General features: G+C 37.5%; 1 protein-coding gene across 1 annotated transcript in view; it reads left to right on the top strand.

Moving 5' to 3' along the window:
* The window catches only part of LOC135208707 (dynein intermediate chain 2, ciliary-like), a 203,211-nt gene that overhangs the window by 114,806 nt on the left and 83,405 nt on the right, over positions 1–5,000 (top strand).

The following is a 5,000-nucleotide window of genomic DNA, read 5'->3' as shown; positions in this document are numbered from 1 at the left end:
TTTTCTTTTTCCTCTTTTTTGCGGGAAATATCCCGTACCCTTGAGAACTCTCGAGGATTTCCTGCAACATTTTGGTCAATTGCACTGCAAGGAAGAATAGAAGGAAGTCTGGTGAACTTCTCCCTCAGATTTCTCTTTTTCCATTAAAAGTTGAACGGCAGCGCCAGTATGCGGTGAATGTGGCTGGATGTCGAGCTTCTTGGTTCCGCACAGCGCTGCACTGTGGAAGCAGCCTCCCTGAGGATGTCTTGCAATTGGAGCTTCTGCAGTTGAAGCGAAGATGCAATGCTATAGTACCATAATACAATTCTCTCTGTATTTTAAGAGTCGATTTACATTTTTTTTTATTTCTTAATTTTTATTTATTTATTTTTCTTTTTAGTGTGATCTCTTCTTTCTGAATATCCCATTACTTTATGTTATTTTTATGTATTTATTTATTTTTCATTTTAATGTGATCTCTCTTTCTGAATATCCCATTACTTTATGTTATTTTTTATATATTTATTTATTTTTTCATTTTAATGTGATCTCTTCTTTCTGAATATCCCATTACTTTATGTTATTTTTATATATTTATTTATTTTTCTTTTTAGCGTGATCTCTTCTTTCTGAATATCCCATTACTTTATGTTATTTTTATGTATTTAATTAGTTTTCATTTTAACGTGATCTCTTCTTTCTGAATATCCCATTACTTGATGTTATTTTTATGTATTTATTTATTTTTCTTTTCAATGTGATCTCTTCTTTCCTAATATCCCATTACTTTGTTACTTCTTTCTAATGAACACCAAGAAATGGCTCCTGTGTTCCATATGAATAGGGTTCATTCTTTAAATAATAACAAAAAACATTTGGCGTAAAAGAAGTCACTAACTCGATGGTCGACCGGCTTGGCCAGTCTGTCGTATCTCTCACTGCCGGAATGCAGAATTCTCGGCCTTCCTGAACCTTTTTGAAGAGATGTTTGTCCACAGTTTTAAAAAGAAGACTAACATTAAATTATAGTTTCATCACTTCAGGGAAAACTAATGATGCACTATGCCTTTGTCGTCGTTTTATTAAGACTAACAATTCATTATATTTGCTCTGAGAGTTTTATTTCTTCCCCTTCTCGGTATCTTCACTGTGATATAAAACGAGAGATTGGTGTCTTATATTCTACGAAGGTTAAAGGGAGGCATTAGGGCAAAGCTGAAAGTGACAAGAATAAATAAAAAGTTTGTCTTCTTCTTCTCCCTCCTCCTCTGCACTCTCCCATCGACTCCTGGCTATAACCGCTTTCATTCTTTTTACTGTACCTCCGTTCATATTCTCATTCTTCCATCTTACTCTCCACCCTCCCTTAACAATTGATTCTTAGTGCGAAGTCATCCTCCTGTTACACTTTTCAAACCTTTTTTTACTCTCAAGTCCCCTTTCAGCGCTGAATGACCTCATAGGTCCCAGCGCTTGGCTTCTGGCGTGAATTCTCTGTTCCTTCTCATCCTTATCCTAAAATATTAAATCATTTTGCGTAGCAGAACTGATACTAATAAGGAACAAACCATAACATCAGCATAACGACGTAGTGTTTTTATCGCTCGGTCGAAGACGGAACTGCGTCGCTTTTTGGTCGCACAATGGAAGTCGTCTTTTGTGGGCGCATGCGCATTGTGTCGTCTTTTGTCGTCTAGTTGTAATGAGGGGTGTGGGCACGGCTCTGACCGTCAGAGTCAGCTTGTGGCAGGCGTTTGTCTTTTGTTGAAAGCTTTCATTGTGCTGTACCTAATAATTTCTCCGAAGTTAATAAGGGCTTCACTTGATTATTATTTTGAGACTTTTGTTCGTTCTATCCAGACACAAATAAACAAACAAGTTTACTGTCAACAAAAGGTCTCTTCGTGACTTCATTTTTTATAACTTCCTTTTTTGTGGTATTTGTCGTGTTATTAGTGTGATTTTTTATTGCAATTACCATGTAATTAACATTTTTATTGTTGTCTCGATGCCACTGTACTTGAAATTAAAGAATAACTAGGCTTGAAAAGCATCTATTAAAAGTGCGAATGGATTAAATAATTTCATATCACATTTGATAACAACCACTGATAATTTCGTCGTGCTTAAGAAATCCGATTTTGTTATTTCTTTTACAAAAATGATTTGACACAATTGCTGAAAAATGTTTCCAATTTTTATTCCAGACATTTGTCATAACCAGGTCATTGTACCTTGCACAGACGATATATAATTAATCGCTTTCCGTTGTATTTAGGAAAATATTAATTAGATAAACCTTCTGATATAAAGCGATGGTCGTTTTAGTTAATCTAGATTCCACGTTACTCCAGTTCCTCTCTTCGTAAAGTTAAGTATATCTTAGTTTTACCAGACCACTGAGCTGATGAACAGCTCTCCTACGGCTGGCCCGAAGGATTAGATATTTTAACGTAGCTAGGAACCAATTGGTTACCTAGCAACGGGACCTACAGCTTATTGTGGGATCCGAACCACACTATATCGAGAAATGAATTTCTATCACCAGAAATAAAATCCTCTGGTTCTACGTTGGCCGAGCCGAGAATCGAACTTTGGACCACCAGATTGGTAGCCGAGCGCGAAATCCACCCGTCCAACGAGAAACTTCTCCTCTCTTCGTAAAACAGGCATTTTATTCAGTGGAAGATCGCCAAGTCAGTGAATGGTTCCTCTGTACTTCAAGGAATTGCAACTAATGTTCCGACGCTATCCGTAGGGGGCAAGCTCTCTCTCTCTCTCTCTCTCTCACCCCTCTCTCTCTCTCTCTCTCTCTCTCTCTCCATTATGAGCACAGTACATAGAAATTGACAAAATTAATATCTCCCTTTTTTTCTTCTTTTAATAGGGCTGCCCATCCTACGGAGGAGAGTACGCCTCACGCGATGCACCGTACGCGTTATTGCATGTTTTTCGCAGCCTCCCATCTGCCCTGAGCTGCAACCTTTTTCATTCCTTTTTCCGTGGATATTCTCTATCTTCCTATCCTGCTTTCCACCCTCTCTTAACGCCTTTATGACCTTCTTACTCTCAGTTTTCCTTTCAGTGGTGAACGGCTTCATAGGTTCCAGCGCTTGGCCCTGGGACTAAAGTTTAATATTCTATCCCATTCCTATGGGCCTGCGAATCTGTGGAGTCTTGCTCTGATAAATGACATCGTGGGCTTGCAGCTGCATGCAATTGCTTTCGTCCATGAAACACTGGGAGATTATGGAAGTCCTTTTGCTGAGCTATACTTTTGAAGATATTTTCCATAATAATAATAATAATTATAATTATAAAATACACAGATAGAATATAATAATAATAATTAATAAATAAATAATAATAATAAGAAATTAATAATAATAATAATAATAATAAGAAACAATAAGAATAATAATAATAATAATGATAATAATAATAATGTTGAATAAAATAGCAGAATTCAGAGAATTAATCTTATATATTATCTTTTCTATTTTTCTTATTATTCGCTTTTCTAGCCCAGCGAGTAATAAAACAAATAGAAAAGATAATATATAAGATTAATTCGCTGAATTCTGCCATTTTATTCACAGAATTTGTTTAAAAGAGGGTCTTCTTCCAAATAATAATAATAATAGTTGCTGTTTCAGCACTAAGCAGCAACCGTTTTTAATAAAACTTGCCTACGAGAGGGTCTCCTTCCGAAATAATAATAATAAATCACCTGGCAGTATATTATGACGAAAGAAATAATAATAATAATAATAATAGCAGAACAACTCCAGCATAGTATCACAAATCACCATGCGCCCAAATGGATGACCACAGGAAGAACATCCTTAGTACAAAAAGACAAGAGTAACGACAATATAGCCAGTAACTACAGGCCTATCACCTGTCTACCAATAATGTGGAAGTTACTAACAGGTATCATCAGTGAAAGGCTATGCAACTACCTAGAGGATACAAACACCATCCCCCACCAACAGAAAGGCTGCAGAAGGAAGTGTAGGGGCACAAAAGACTAGCTCCTAATAGACAAAATGGTAATGAAGAACAGCAGGAGAAGGAAAACCAACCTAAGCATGGCATGGATAGACTATAAGAAAGCCTTCGACATGATACCACACACATGGCTAATAGAATGTCTGAAAATATATGGGGCAGAGGAAAACACCATCAGCTTCCTCAAAAATACAATGCGTATCTGGAATACAATACTTACAAGCTCTGGAATTAGACTAGCAGAGGTTAATATCAGGAGAGGGATCTTCCAGGGCGACTCACTGTCCCCACTACTCTTCGTAGTAGCCATGATTCCCATGACAAAAGTACTACAGAAGATGGATGCTGGGTACCAACTCAAGAAAAGAGGCAACAGAATTAACCATCTGATGTTCATGGATGACATCAAGCTCTATGGTAAGAGCATCCAGGAAATAGATACCCTAATCCAGACTGTAAGGATTGTATCTGGGGACATCAGGATGGAGTTTGGAATAGAAAAATGTGCCTTAGTCAACATACAAAAGGGCAAAGTAACAAGAACTGAAGGGATAAAGCTACCAGATGAGAACATCAAACACATAGATGAGACGGGATACAAATACTTGGAAATAATGGAAGGAGGGGATATAAAACACCAAGAGATGAAGGACACGATCAGGAAAGAATATATGCAGAGACTCAAGGCGATACTCAAGTCAAAACTCAACGCCGGAAATATGATAAAAGCCATAAACACATGGGCAGTGCCAGTAATCAGATGCAGCGCAGGAATAGTGGAATGGACGAAGGCAGAACTTTTCAGCATAGATCAGAAAACAAGGAAACATATGACAATACACAAAACAATACACCCGAGAGCAAATACGGAATGACTATACATAACACGAAAGGAAGGAGGGAGGGGACTACTAAGCATAGAGGACTGCGTCAACATCGAGAACAGAGCACTGGGGCAATATATGAAAACCAGTGAAGACGAGTGGCTCAAGAGTGCATGGGAAGAA

Source organism: Macrobrachium nipponense, chromosome 35 (assembly GCF_015104395.2).
Source record: "Macrobrachium nipponense isolate FS-2020 chromosome 35, ASM1510439v2, whole genome shotgun sequence".
Classification (NCBI taxonomy): Eukaryota; Metazoa; Arthropoda; class Malacostraca; order Decapoda; family Palaemonidae; genus Macrobrachium; species Macrobrachium nipponense.
This window is presented reverse-complemented; position numbering and strand designations above follow the sequence as displayed.